Raw genomic sequence first — 15942 nt, 5'->3', positions numbered from 1 at the left:
TCAGACAACTCAGCTGGTGTATTTGCTGAGGGTGAATATCTGACTTATCGTGTGAGTTCAGTGTTGCAGACATTTTGACAGACCAAATCAGGCCCTTGAATCTTTTCCAGCATTGGACCCAATTCCTTTAAATAAATTCTGGTCTGTTCTCTTTCTGCACAACTTCTATCCAATGGTCCCCTTCTGCCAGTCACTGGGAAGCGGGACTCTTTTTTCTCTCCCTTGATGAAGGCCTCCAGTTCTTCATCTGCAAAATGAGGGGAAACGAATCCCCAGATTTTGGGTTTCTGCACGCTCCTTGTTTACATCAGGCCCGCACATTTGCAGTCCCACCTCTGTTTCTTCTGTTAACCATTCACCCAAAGTGACTTCCAAATCATTAACAGCTCAACTCCATGATGATAAAATGCTAAGTCTGGTTGGTTCCCTTGGAAGTGAGACCTGGATCCAAGGAAACAGTCCCATCATTTGTTTTCTGCTGTCAGGAGGAAAATCTTGCCTCAAAACGCATAGCATATAGAAACAATTTGAACTAAAGTGTTTGCCTTACAAAGATTTCAAAGACTGGGCTCAACTTGTTTCTTTTCCCCGGACAAATGTTTAAGGAGGGAAATGTAGAAGCCACTTCCAAAACAACTGTATACACCATCAAGCATTGTTACTGAGTACAAAAAACTGACATTAAAGAGAATAATCACATTCTCAGTGAAAAGAAAGTCGTGGAAAGCAGAGTGGTTAAGAAAGCTGAATTCTGATTTCTGAAGAAGGGTCTCGACCCGAAACGTCAGCTTTCCTGCTCCTCTGAAGCTGCTTGGCCTGCTGTGTTCATCCAGGTCTACACCTTGTTATCTCTGAAAAGAAAGAGGACTTGGGGTAATATTTCATTACAGGCCTATCAGCAGTGACTCATTCCCTTAGTGCCTATCTTGCAGAGATCTCTACCTGGCCTAATGTTTCTCCAAAGTGCTATTACTGTGACAGGATGCTACTATCCAATGAGACTGAATCTGGCTTTTCAGGATGAACTTGAGGAGGTCAAGACCTTAAGATATGGTTCCAAACTGAAGCAAATCAGCATCAGTGCAAACAGCAAAATCAATGGTGTAATTGCAATGGTAGCAGAACAAGTACTGCCATCCTGAGAAAGGATAGCAAATTTGCATTCTGTGATACCATTGCCTGTCCCCCAGGATAGTAGCTTGCTGTCAGATCCTACAATCCTCTTTGAAAACTGGTGTTCGTAGCCATGATAGCAACTGACTGAGCCTTCATAATAATCCTAACTTGCACAATAGTTGGCTGAGCCTCCATGACTTCAGCTAGAAATTCCACTGTAGCATTTTGGATGGTTCTGGCTCATCCTGCACTGGAAACTGAGACATTGGTCATGGGACACTGCAGTATGATTGAGTCTGCAAGTCACAGAGTGGGCCAACATTTCTGTGCTGGGCTTCGTAGGTCTGCAGATAGCCCCATGCCTAGTTGGTGCCAGACTCCTCAATACTCCTTTATATTTGGTTACAGGTTGTGTGACAGGTTTGCTAGTGCATCGAGCATATCATTGTGCAAAACGATCAAACTTCTTCTGCATACCCTCCCATTGAAGTTCTCTTCTAAGTATTCTGCAAATCTGAAGTGTAACCTTGCCTTCCAACGTGGTGTGGTACCATGTGAAGATCCCTGTCTCTTAGCTATCCTATAAAGTACATGCGGTGTCAGTGCCTGAGATGGTGGCTGCAAGTGTAATATCTAGTGATGATGTCTGTTCATCATCACTGCCTTCTTTTACTTTGACTACTCCTGTGCAAAGTGATACTTCTTAGTTTCTAGAAGGAAGGAAGCAAAGGCAAGGCTGTATTGAGGGATGGGGTGAAAAGCAAAGGGTTCACATTTGAACACTGGCATTCACATTTTCAAATCCGTAGTGATGTGGGATGGGGAGGTAGTGGAATATGAGCAGAGGAAGCAAGTATAACCATGCCAGCCTCAGTGCTGGTATAATCTCAGTCATGACCCCTCAGTTGATAATGAGTAGTATAAACAGACCATGTGTTCTAATCAGAGATTTATGATGCTGCTTAGCCTGCTGTGTTCATCCAGCTCTACACCTTGTCATCTCATGTGTTCTACTCATCTTGGACTGTGTTCTTGTGTTTCTCTGTTGGTACAAGGATATGTAGGTGTGTCTGAAAGCATTGGCTAGAAACAACTTAGGCTGCCTTGTCCTGCAAAAGAGAGGCAAGCTTGTCAGTGACTGTTGTCTGGGTGAGTACAGACTAGGTGATGTGACTATCATGATTGAATATGTAAGTTATAAGATGTGGGCGTAAGGCTTGCCACTGTGTGAAGTGTGTAAGGATGAGATGAAAATGTGAGTGAATGTAACATTGTGATATAAGTTGAGAGTAACAGGGATGTGATGCATTAAGCAGTTGTGAGACTAGTAGCAGCTATCCATGGGAATTGTATTTCAGCTCATTACACAGGGGCACTTTGTTCAAAAAGAAACCAGAATTCCAGATATTCTGATAAAAAGGTTGCTATTTCAATCTAATAGCAATTTTTCACTCAGCAGAATACAGGATTTGCATGGAAATATGTTACAAGGTACAGTGCAGAGACAGGTTAGAAATCTCAGGTGTTTATTTGCCTTAAGCGTTTTAGAATCACACATGAGGAAGCCTTAGAAAATGCTGACCACTTCTTATGCCTTGGAAGTGTGCTGCCAACCAAAGCAGCTATTGATGAAGAGATCTAGTATCGTCTCCATTGTACAAGCACAGTTTTCAGCCGTCTGAGGTAAAGGGTATTTGAGAACAACAATATCAGATCTGATACCAAGATCATGGTTTGCAGAGCTGAAGTGGTTCCTGCCACCCACCCCCCATATGGTTCTGAGATGTGGTCTGTCTACAACAAACACCTCAAGACGCTGGAGCAGTATTACCAATGTTGCCTATGAAAGATCCCACAAATCTGCTGGGAAGAAAGATGCAACAACACTGATGTCCTCAACCAGGCCAACATCCCCAGCACCGAGGCACTGACCCCCCACCCCCTTGATCGGCTATGACGGGCTGAGTATATCGTCCATAGGACCTACATGAGACTCCCTGTGTGGGTGCACTACTCCCAGCCTCGAAATGACAGATGACAGAGGAAGCGCGTCAGTGATACACTCAAGGCCTTAATGGCGAAGCGCAGCATTTCCACTGACACCTGGGAGTCATCAGCCCAAGGCCGTCCAAAGTGGAGGAGGAGCATTCGGGAAGACATCGAACACTTTTTGAGGCTTGCTGTCGGGGAAAAAATGGAAGTGAGTTGAAAACAGCAAAAGCAGCGCGCTGCCACATCCATGTCACACTCTTCTCTTCCCGTGACGACCACCTGCCCCAAGTGTAACAGAACATCTGGTAGCCGCATCAGCCTGTGCGGCCACCTCTGGTCCCACCCTGAGATTGTAAGATAGTCGTCCTCACCTGCAAGAGACCACTGACAATGATGATGAGAATCACATATGTAAGAAGCATGTCTGGGAAAAGAATTGAGAAATATGATAAATATCAAGTGTAATGTCAGAATTTGACTCTGGTATGGGAAAATCTGATCATTCCCGTCCATTGTGACACCACGCCATGCCAGCAACGTTCTTTCTTGAGAATTCCTTGACATACAAATGCACAGCTATACTTTCTGATTTCTATACACATTTATTATTTACTGCTTCAGTTTTATTGCATAATGTGGAATATCTGTATTGACTGATGAATGATAGTTAATAATGTAGTATATCAGAGTGACTCATTGGGAGGTGAGGATCATCAGTATCTAAAAGGAAATGATCCATCATACTAAGACCAGTTGTACACAGGACAGTTATGTGAGGCATATTGTTTATCAGTGTTATCTAGTAATTGGAAAATGGAATGGAAAAAATGAGAGGACAACTGGCGTTTATATATTGACTTGTGTTTGACATATTAAAGCGTTTCACGCACTACAATTTGAAGACTTATACTGATACTATGGGTCAGAATGCTGGGTAAGGTGTGCATATTTTTGACTTGTGTCATATGTCAGAATGTCACTGGGAGGATAAAGAGGTTGCTGTACCTTCAGCAGATTCTTCCAACAGAAATATCTCTTGCTCCGCAAGGCCAATATTTATTGCTCATTCCTAATTGCCTTTTACATTGCTCGGCCATTACAGAGGGCAGCGAAGAGTCAACTATATTGCCAAGGATCTGGTGTCACAGGTGGTCCTGGAAAGGGTTGGCAGTTTCCATTCCTTAAAGGATATTAGTGATGATTTCCTGGTCACCAATTGAATTGAAATTTCACGAGCTGTCATGGTGGTATTTGAACTCATGTCTGTAGTGCAGTTCTCTGGCTCTCTAGATTATAATCAAGAGTTGTTACTGCTACGCCACTATCTGTCCCTCTCTTTCGAGTTACTTAGAAACTGAGGAAGAGATTGCAGAATATTTATTAACATCACAGAAAATGATAAAATAGTGAGTGGACATGTGAACTTGGATTCAGGTCTACCTAATATGTGATAGAAATCGGAGCTGAAAGTATGAAAAAATCAGAGGCTTATGCACCAAGCTTCATTTACCCAATATGTATTTTCGAATTGGTCTACAATAAGAACCAAGCTTATTTCTAGGATCCCATTTGATATTAGTTTGTTCAAAAGGCTGTACTGAACTCCTGTTTAACACGTATTATCATTTTAAAATTGATTACTTTTTAAATATCCTCCAACATACAAAATACTTAAAAATTTTCTTCTGAAGGCAAGATCACTATTCCAGTCTTGTTAATGGTAAACAAATTTATTATAAACTGTTTCTAATGGCTGTAAATGTGCAGGAGTTAATCTTCCCAAACAGCTGCTCTCAGGTCCATTATAGACTGATGAGGCTGCAGATCATGTGTAAGAGATACGGGGATTCTAAAAATATCATGATAAGATCACTTCCAACACCCTCATCCTGAATACCACCAATCCCATCCCCTGTCACCTGCTATACTCCTTCACCCAACTTGTCAGATGTAACCATAAGCAACACATATCTACTTTATGTGAAGACCAAAAGCAGTGAGATGCTAAGCTGCGAAATAACTTTTTTAATTTGGTAAAGAAATAAATTAGATTGTATATATGTTAATATATTGTTCAAAATCATTTAGGGTAATTTTAACTGAACTGGCCAAATAGCAACCCACTGACTTCAATGGAAATTAAAATTTACATGGGTGTAAAATCAATGTTAAAACCCAAATCTATTAGCTTTTGAACTGGAGGATTGTTTAATTACCCATGCCAAAATATTAGACTCACTCAAAAATAACCAAACTGTTGAACACTTTTGATGTGTCTGCTTTGCAATTTGGCAAAAATACAAGAATAAATATTTGAAAGCAGACAGGTCGCTTGTGAGACCATAATTGCTTAACTATTTTCTTTTTACTGAATTTCTAGATTGAATGATTATGTTCATTATTGTGTTAATATGTACCATAATGGAAGGAAAGGAGTTGTTTCACTGCTAAATCAATCCTGTTGAGACAGGAGTTGCCTGAAAGGCGCTCCTGATAAATTTGCATTTTTATCAAAAGGCAACAACTTTTATTGATATGTTTCTCATGCCTACAAAATATTTTTGAAATTATTTCCATGATATTTTGAAGTTACTTCCATGGGTAATTTCTTTGTTTCTAGTCTGGGACCATAAGCATGATATTTTCATATCTATGGATGCTCATCACAATCCAAATACAGCAGTGTTAATTCTTGAATGGAATTTTGATTTAGTGAGTGAACTTGTCCAACAGAGAAATATCTGCCTTGTTCTGGTGAAAGATCATTGGCCTAAAATGTTAACTCATTTTTTGTCTTGGATACTGCCTGACCTCCTAAGTACTTGTAGCATTTTCTACTTTCATATTAAATATTTGTTTTGGTTTGTATTTTATTAAATATCACAAAATATCAAACAAAAAAGAAACTATTTAGGTCATTTCTTCCACAGAGAGTACACAATAAACCATGTCACAGGTTCTTCTGCAAGAGGCTAGATAATATCTGGCAAACTTTCAAATGAACAAAACTGAAATTTGTGCATGATCTCTAAACACAACAATGGCAACTTCAAATATAACATTTATTCAGATCCAACTGATGGTCACCTACAGTTGGCATATTCATGGTCCCAAAGGGATGAGAATCCCAATTATTCTATAGAGTAATTGATTCAAAGATCATAGAATCCATACAGTGTGGAAACAGACCCTTTGGCCCAACAAGTCCACACCGAACCTCAGAGCATCCCACCCATATAACCCACCTAACCTACACATCCCTGAACAGTATGGGAAATTTAGCATGGCTATTCCACCTAACCTGCACATCTTTAGACTGAGAGAGGAAACTCGAGCACCTGGAGGAAACCCACGCAGACGTGTGGAGAATGTGCAAACTCCGCACAGACAGTCGCACGAGGGTGGAATCAAACCTGGGTCCCTGGTGCTGTGAGGCAGCAGTGCTAACCACTGTATGACTTCTTAACTCTACAGGTATTTCCGTAGCTTTTTCTTTTCACTTTTACACTGACAAAACTGTAGTGCCAAAGTTTTTAAGTTACTTATTTACTTTTCAACTTATGTAATTAAGATTTTGTGCCTGGATACTTAAGATACCACTGTTTCTGTCCAATTCATCTTCGGTTTTATTCTTGACCAGGTATTCATCCAGATTCTGGTTCGAAAGAACTAACATAACTGTAAACCCAACGAGAATCTATTCCACAGATAGAGAGAAACATGTTTTGATAATTGGCAAAAGACTGGTCGGGATCTTGAGTGCAATTCTTGAGAATGTAGCGAAGATGGAGTCAAATCAAAGGGAAATTAGGTTATGACTTAAAAAGGAGAAATGATGGGACTTTTGAGAGGAAGGTGGAGAATTGGCTGTAGGTGATATGCTTCTTCCAAGAGCTAAATTACTTCCTTTTGAGCTGTGACCACTCTTTGATTATTAAACTGGAGATTTGTTTTAAATATATTGCCAGCTTTAAACCCCTGAATTATGGATGGGAACTCCACAAATAAGTTTCCATACTGTCACTTTCGCTAAAACCAGATTATATTCACATCCAAATTTCTCCAACTCTAATTCTAAATCTGTCTAATGAGGCTGACATCAAAATTGTCAAAGTTGACAGCAGACAAGCAGAGGGACCAAGTGTGATTTTAATGCAACTTGTTGGTAAACAAATTGCAACACATACCGTTTTAACTGCTAATTCTTTTTTTCTGTCTTAAGGACTTGATTACAAACGCAAAGCCCCCGTACAATTATATTATTTAAACATATGCAATTTCAACTGCGAGTCAACTAAGGTCTGCATAGCCTTGGAGCATGCTGTAGGCAAGATAAGCTAGAACAGGATCAAGTTGATCTTCATTTTCTGTCCGGTCTTTTCATGATGGAAAACTAGGATCGCCTTAACCTCAGACTTGTGCACTTCCCCAATATCCACCACTATCCAAGAAGCCACTACCTTCCCATATCCCTGTCACTTAAACTATTCGGGGTCTGTTTTCTGGCAGCTACCTGCAACCATGCCATTTTCCACTCACACCTACTGCCTCCAAATCTTCTGCTTCAGCTTTAATTGGGAGCCAGTGAGGAGCCATTGAACTGAAGCCCAGGCCTCACGATCCATCTAGGCTGGATAGATTAGAACCCAGTTTAGCCCCCACATTCACAATGCTTGCTCCAGGTTCAAATGAGAATAACATACACAGTTTGGAGCATTGCCCACTGCTGCCACTGGAGAAACAAAATTACCTGTGAATCTAAGGATGTCAATAAACATGCTTCAATGTTGGGACTCTGCTGCCTAAAATTGTCACAACTACATTTACTGTTGTTTCTGGGATTTCTTCAGAAGCATAGATCAGCAGCATAAACAATTCTTACAATCTCATCTTGCTAAGTCTGTTTTATTTTAATCTTATAGCCTCTGCCTGGTTCATTGTTTAGTTAAAACTCAAGAGCCTTCTTATGTCCTCACCATCTGTAGCTCCCAACAATTCAGATACTTAAATTGTCAGTCCCCTGTCCCCAACACACAGAGAAACTTAATGCCTCTAATAATAGTTCTCTAATTCCACTCATATTTCAGAACCAGCCATTTGGCCTTCAAGCCTGTTCTGCCATTCAATAAGATCATGTCTGATCATCCAATTCAGCATCCCTGTTTCAATTTTGCTCCATATGTTTGATCTCTTTATCCCTAACAACTATATTGAACAATCTGGAAACCATCACTACTGTTATTTTCCCAACCTGCTCCAAATGCAAAATTACACACAATTTAAACTCATCAGTAAACACTGAAGAACTCCTGGCATCAAACACAATCCGCAAACGAATAACTCAAGTGTAATAATTGGAATCAGGTGGATCTGTTGACTATGAGATCCTTAATTGTGGTTGTTAACCTGGGCCAATCAGGAAGCCTTGGCTGACCAATGTAAACAGGAGATCCCAGCCCAACTGTTTGTTTTGTGGCGCTGTGAAATCTGGGAACCATGCATGTATTGTGTATGAGTGCTTGCACTCCCTTTCTAATTATCTGAAAGATCTCCTTTTGTGTTTTTGGTTGCACTTCAGCCCCAGCTCGTGATCTTTGGGCACCCGGTGTGGAGGGGAGTGGGGAGGTCAGAGGATCTCCTGGTGGTTCTGCTCCTGGGCCTGGCAAAGCTGGTCATTAATAGGTCCAGGCAGCAGGCCGTGGAGAGGATCATTATGGCCGACTGCCTGCCCCTTTTCCGTGGTGACATTAGTGCCTGGGTGTTCTTGGAAAAGGAGCATGTGGTGCCCATCAATTCTTTTGATATGTTTCAGGAGAGATGGGCACTGTGGGATGTGGAATGTTTTATTTCCCCTTCCAATTCCAATTTGATTTGATTCTTACCCTCCCCTTCACCTTTATGTTAACATAGGCATTGCCCCCCTGGGGCTCCTTAGTCACATGGGTTTCTTTCCTAATGGTGGTATGTTCATAAAGTTATTTACCCACACCTCATGTTTTTTACTGTGTCTCACAAAACAAAATAAAATTTAAAAAAAGACAGGAGATTAAAATCTCCTTTGATCAGGCGAATAAAAAATAAATAAATATAGACAAGGGATTTAGATTCTCCTTAGTTCAAGCAACTGACTCTGAGCTGGCTGACTACTGTGCTCAAGTAAATAAAGGGTGACTTGGTGACAGGATACCAACCTCTGTGCAGTTTTATCACAAGAGATTGATTGGAAATTTAAAATTATAAACTGATCCAGCACAGAAAGAGACTGTTCAAAGCATTGAGTATATGCTAGCCCTTTGAAAGAGCTCTCCAACTACTCCTTATCTGGTGATCATGCAACCAAATCCTGTAATTCTCTCCTTTTTTTAAGTGTAAAAACTATTTCATTATTTCGTAAATGAGCTGCTTTTCTTCTGTGGTTTTCTTCTCGACTTGGCTGTGTTTCTAAGTATCCACAAGTGAACGTGTAGAAAAAACAATGAAATTCAGATGTTTTAGTTGGCACAAAACTCGTATGCAAAAAATTGATCCCTAAAACTCTTAAGATCTATTCATCCAAACTTTTACTGTTTGGTGAAGATCAGCTTCCTCTAAAGAACAAAAACAGAAATTGCAAGAAAAATTCAGTTCTGAGGAGGGTCTCCGGACCCAAAATATTAACTCTGCTTTCTGCCCACAGGTACTGCCAGACTTGTTCAGTTTTTCGAGCAATCTCTTGTTTTTGTTTCTGATTCTCAGCAACCGCAATTCTTTTGGTTTTCACTCTAAATAATTCACTCTGTTTCCTGCCCCCATATACTGATACCATTACATTTATTGGAAGATTTGATCAGATCAGTATATATTTGTCCCTATGGCCTGACATTCCACTCAAATCCATATTTAATTAATATCCTGCTTTGTATTATCCAATGGAGCACTAGGTAATGACAGTTGAGAAACATCCAACTTATCCATCCAACTCAAGACCTTTATAAACATCTATCTTCTACTTTAGTCCTTAGTGACCTCTTACATTCTGACAAACATTATGAATGGAATATAACTTCTGCCAGAAAATCACTTTGAAGTTCAAAATAACCATTAGTTTCAAAAATCATATAACAAGGTTTGCAGATGACACTAAACTTGGCAAAACTGCAAACTGTGAGGAGGATAGACTGGAACTCCAAAAGAATTTGTAAAGTCAGTGGAGTGAGTCAATAGATGGCAGATGAGGTTTAGTGAAGTGTGAGAGAATACATTTTGGTCAGAAGAACATGAAAAGACAATAAAAGTAGGGGATATAATTCTAAAGAGGGTGCAGGAGCAAAGGGTACCCGTGTATATGTCTTGAAAGTGGCAGGACAAGTAGAGAGAGCAGTCAGTAAACATTGGACTTCCTTAAAAGGAGTACAGAATACAAGAACACGGAGGTGATGTTGAACTTCTATGAGACACTTGTTATTAACTGTGGATGCCATGTTATAGGAAAGACGTGAATGCATCGGTGAGAGTGCAGAAATAATTTTCAAGAATGATTCCAGGAATGAGAAACTTCAGATCTGATAAAGGTTTTCAAAATCATGAGCAGGTTGGATTGAGTAGATAGGGATAGACCATTTCTATTTGTAAAAGAAACAAGGATGACAAAGCATAGATTTAAAGTGATGCAAAGGAAGCAAGGGTGATAGGTTAGGGCCTGAATGCACTGCCTGGAGATGTGGTGGAGTTTGTGTTGAATTGTACTATTCACAAGGGCATCGATGATTATTTAGATAGAAATGGTGTGCAAGGCAAGAGATTAGCACTAGGGAATACCTTTAGTGGACTGAATGGCCTCTTTCTACACAGTTATGATTCTGTGAACACCTAAGCGTACAGAATGTTTAGAATCAGCGGCAATTTATTATCATCATCTTCTTCTTTGAGTCATATTTGAACAAAGTTTAGTCTTCAATTAATGGTAACACACTTTCTTCTATGTCGAAGATAATAGGTGGGATTTAATGGACGCAATAAGGGTCTGAGTCAGTAAGAGTCCCACATTTCCTGCCACAGGGTATGCCGGCTGAATTAAGTGTTAGGCACTTGACCCCTGAGAGCTGCCTGGCTGATCAGAGGCAGACAGTTCCGTAATGAAGGGAGAACAGTGGCTTCTATTGGTAATGGAGTGGGAGGAGATGGGGGATGACAGACACCAAGGGTATGGGGGGAGGAGGTGGGGATCCACAGAAAGGACAGGGTAATAGCTTTCAGTGGGCCTTACCCCCTCCAATACAACATCTCTCAATCAGTTCTGAGCGCCTTTCAACAAGCTACCACACCCCCTGCTCCTTACCATCACCATCACTACATCATCTTGGAAGCCAACAAGCAACTGCACTAGAGATTCTTGCATGGCATGACCCCACCGGCTACTGGGTTCATTGATGACTGAAGAACCTCAACTGTTGGTGGAGTGTGAAGGCCTTCCATTGGCCTTCCTAGCCCCGCTTAAGTGAGGAAGAAGCAGAAGGTGGAGGGGTCCACAACTACCACCCTCCTGCCCATTTAAAATGCTCTCCCTCCACTAAATCCATCTTGGGAAGGGCATTATGCTATGCCCCATGAGTTCCAAACCCACTTCAGAGATCTAAGCACAAAATCCAACACGATGCTGAGGGAATGCTGCACTATCAGAGGAACCATCTTGCAAATCATACACTAAACCACAGTATTGTTAGTCCTCTCAAAGGGAAGCAGGAGAGTCCATGGCCAATTTGAAGGGCAATGGAGATATCCCTAGTTCTTTGGCCAATAGGTGTCTAATAATCAAAATTTACTGAAATATATTTATTGGGCATTTATTGCTTTGGTGTTTGTTGGATCTTGTTGTGCACACTGAGTTTGTTGAAAGTGTGTGTGATGCAAAATAAGTGCAACTCATTTCCTATTTAAAAACACAATTCGCCTCTAAATGTTTCTAAGCTGATCAACCCCTGAATTTTGGGGTGTCATAAAGATAACCCTGATTAGCTTAGTAATAATTAAAATGTTATGACCTCATCCTTTAGCAACTGACTGTGCTGCAGCCTAATATGAGATCACTACCCATTTCCTAAGTGCATTTTCCCATCCACCTTCTGCCACCATCTCTCAAATTATTCACCTGATTTTCAGCTCATATGATTCAAGGGTTGTTCCATTGCAATGATTTCAAATACTAAGTTAGAAGATTTTTTAAACAGTGACTCATTACTTGATGTTTGAAGAGTGAAGTTTGGATCAGGATGGCAGTGAATCCTATTTGTACACAGCATCTATATAAATATCAGTAGAGCTAGGAGCTGAAATTATATCCTTTTGTAGGAGTTAACTTTTGACCCCACAGTTATACCAGATTATTTCACCTGTTGGTCTGATAACGTAGAATATTGTAAGTCTCTGAGAAAATGAAGACAAACCATCGTCTACGCTGTGTAACCTCAATACGCTTAACAGGGCTTGATGTCAATTGTAAGTTACTCCAAGAAATTCTTAATGGAGCCCATGTCTTGCTATAACTCTGATGTAGGTGGAACAAAGGTTTAGGTTGAGGCAGAGTAGGTGGGTTGTGACCGGAACCATGATCTCGAACATTCAGGAAGGCAATAAGAGGTATATTTGAAAGCCAATGCCAAGGATAATGGGCAAAGATGCGAACAATTGTTGGAAGAAACTTAGAAAATTGGTAAAACTGTGAAACTGTGTAGCCAACTGAACACACTATTCAGAAATCAGTCTCTTTTTTTTCAGATACTAAGGAAAGTATGTCCTCCAAGGCGTGTCTGACAATGAGACACAGAAATTAGATTTGAGGTTTGAGAAAAAAATGGCTTGTAATACCAATATAGTGCTATTTTGAAGACCCTTTATATAGATTTCAATGTAGCTACTTACTCTCCCAGTCTTTAAGTAGAAGATGGTATTCAAAAATACAAGATCTAAGGCTGTTTGAGAATAAGTTAGTTCAGGAAATAGTTGCATGTGGGAGATAGCAGTCCTATGGCTTGGGTTACAGACAGAAAAGTGAGAAGCATGAGCTGATGGACACTGGTCTATTTTATGGTGTGAGGCGAGGCCAGACAGTTGATGCTGATTTTTCTCAGGTGTGGAGTTGTAACCAAAATGAAAAAGACTCAAGGAAGTGCCTTCTTTAACAGCAATAGCAGGACTTGTCACATTCACCAATGCATTAATAAGGAGAAATACAGAGAATCGTTCATCCCAATACATCTGCATTGGCCTTTCAATTCCACATCCCTGCTTTTTGTTCATTATGCTGTTTGTCTTTGATTCTCTAGTATACGTTTAATTCCATTTTACAATCATTTCAGGAATCGACTTCCACCACCTTTTCAGATTGGGCATCCCGGATCTAGCAAGCCAGAAGATTAGGGTAGTACACTGACTGTGTTCTATGACCAGTAGTCCAGATCTCTGCAGGAACAATTGGAGGACGAGCTCATATTTTATCACTGTAACTGGGAAGTTTAAACTCAATTAAATAAATCTGGAGTGAAAAATTGTAAAAATTATATGGTTTAGGGAAGGAATTTGCCATTGTTACTGCCCTCTATGTAAGTCCAGACCGACAGTTGACTCTGGAATTGTCTAATGTTCAGTTATCTCATCGGCATTACATCGGCCTTACTAATGATACCCACATTTGATGAATAATTTAAAAACCCAAACAAGTCTGTGAGTTAAAAATATTTGCTCATCTCCTGTTTAGACCATTTCTCAAACATTAGCTTAAATTAAGGATCAGCTTGAAAGTTGGAATATTTTTTCTTTATTTATTTCATCAAAACCTCTCATTATCTTGAAAAGCTTTCGTGAAAATTGCATTTTAACTCTGTGCTCGGGAGAACAGTCCTAACCTTTCCAGTGCCTCTTCACATTTAAAGGTCCATCATCCCTGGCCCATACCTTTTCTGTTCCCTTTGCATCTTTCCTGAGGTCTGGTGCTGAGAACTATCCACAATACTCTAGCAAGACTTTAGCCACTGTTCTATAGTTTGAGCAAGATCTCTTAGCTTATATATTCTGTCCCTTTGTTTATAAACCCAAATAATTCATGTCATTTTGACCACCGTATTCAACTGATTCTATCACCATTTTGTATTTGAACATCAACATCTTTGAATCATTTCAGTACAGAGGAGGGCCTTTTGGCCCATGAAGTCTGTATTGCCAGAAATGCACTACTACCTACACTAGTCCCAATTTGCCATGACTCTTGTTATCTACACCAAGGTTTCCCAAAGTAAAGGTGGAACCCCAAGTGGGGTTTGTGAGTTAACATTTTGTGGACCCAAGCTCAAAGGCAGCAATGACCACAATGTAGATCTCATCAAGTTCCAACAATTGTACTCCTTCTTCAACAATCCCTTACTCTCACATGACTTATTCCCCACTCCCCCAGACCAACTCTCACATTTCTCTCTGAGGGGGTTGGACACAACAATTTTCAAACTTTGAAAATCAAGGTGGGAGCTTTAAGAAGAATTCCAGTTTTAAGAAAGAGATTGGATGAAGGAAAAGATGATTGTTAAAAATCCCAGCAGCAGCTCCCATTGTAGATGGAGCTAAATCCCATTCAGGAGGTGGAAAGGGATGGAGTGCAAGACTGGTCATGGTGAAAGGACGTTTGGGAAATATTACTGCTGTAACTTTTCAAACTTGAGCCATTTATAATCTACTGCCTTTTTGTATCTGTGCTCCCAAAGCTCTTCACACTTAAAGGATAAAAGAATAGGTGACAAAGAAAAAATAATTAAGTGTTCAAGATAAAGAAGTGGGAAGATTTGAACAATACTCAGAGATAGCAAGAACTGCAGCTGCTAGAGTCAGAGACAACACAGTATGGAGCTGTAGGGTCCAGACCCGAATCGTCAGCTTTCCTGCTCCTCTGATGCAGCCTGGCCTGTTGTGTTAAAGCTGACTACGGTGTTTTTGGTGATGGACCATGTACTCTGACATGGGGATATGAAAGAACAAGAAGCAAAATGGGAGTCTTCAATCTTGCTTTTATCGGCACCAACGTTTGTAATGACCTTTGAGCAAATTGTCCATCAGGCAGATTTAGCACTTGGAGGGCAACTGCCCAGATCAGGGAATTTTGGGTCTTTGTATGTTGATAGTATTGCTCTTTGACGTGAGCAGTTATTACTTTTTGATGTCTGATCAGAAATATTCAGTGAAGCATTAAAATTTGTTTTTTTTCCTTTAGATCCCTACACCATCTGTGTTTTCTTCCCTTTTGGTTTTCTTCCAATTGGAAATAGTCTGGTTATGAGAAAAATGTGAAAGTCAAGCTTCCTGCATCTATATTAAGAATAATGTAGCCTCGTTGCCCCTACTGGGAATTGGCAGGTATAATCCGGACAGCTGCAGCTATTCTCGGAGAATTCTATTTAGACTCTTCCCTCCTGACACATCAGAAGATTCCTGCAGATTCTGTTCATCCCAAGTGTGTCATAAATGATAATCAATGATTCATTGATAATTTGATTTCAGTTTTAAGGAAATGAATTGGTGAAGGAAAAGACGATTTTTAAATCCCTGCAGCAGCTCTCATTGCAGATGGAGCTATATCCCATTCAAGAGTTGGAAGGTGCAAGACTGGACTCTGCTTCTGGCCAGCATACTGAAGTTTCCGGGATCATTGCTGTTGTTCCTCAGAATTTATTACGATCACCAACAACATAAATAGCACAGAGTCATACCTTAAGGTACGTCATTTTATGGTTCATGGGAAAACGCCCCTTGCATTGCTAAACCAGTTAAAACACAGTAAATCCCACGCATAACAGAGCGCTGAAAACGATGCAG

At 40.3% G+C, this 15942-nt stretch overlaps 2 protein-coding genes across 2 annotated transcripts in view; one reads left to right on the top strand and one right to left on the bottom strand.

Moving 5' to 3' along the window:
- smim7 (small integral membrane protein 7) overlaps positions 1–15942 on the top strand; it is a 67343-nt gene that overhangs the window by 26717 nt on the left and 24684 nt on the right. The window contains exon 2 of the mRNA XM_048559626.2: positions 15682–15842. The gene's annotated coding sequence lies outside the window, so the exon portion shown is untranslated. The remainder of the gene's footprint in view (positions 1–15681; positions 15843–15942) is intronic.
- tmem38a (transmembrane protein 38A) overlaps positions 1–15942 on the bottom strand; it is a 30194-nt gene that overhangs the window by 13839 nt on the left and 413 nt on the right. The window lies entirely within an intron of this gene.

This window comes from Stegostoma tigrinum, chromosome 30 (genome assembly GCF_030684315.1).
Source record: "Stegostoma tigrinum isolate sSteTig4 chromosome 30, sSteTig4.hap1, whole genome shotgun sequence".
NCBI classification, from domain to species: Eukaryota; Metazoa; Chordata; class Chondrichthyes; order Orectolobiformes; family Stegostomatidae; genus Stegostoma; species Stegostoma tigrinum.
The sequence above is the reverse complement of the archived record's forward strand: the minus strand, read 5'-3'. Positions and strand labels throughout refer to the sequence as shown.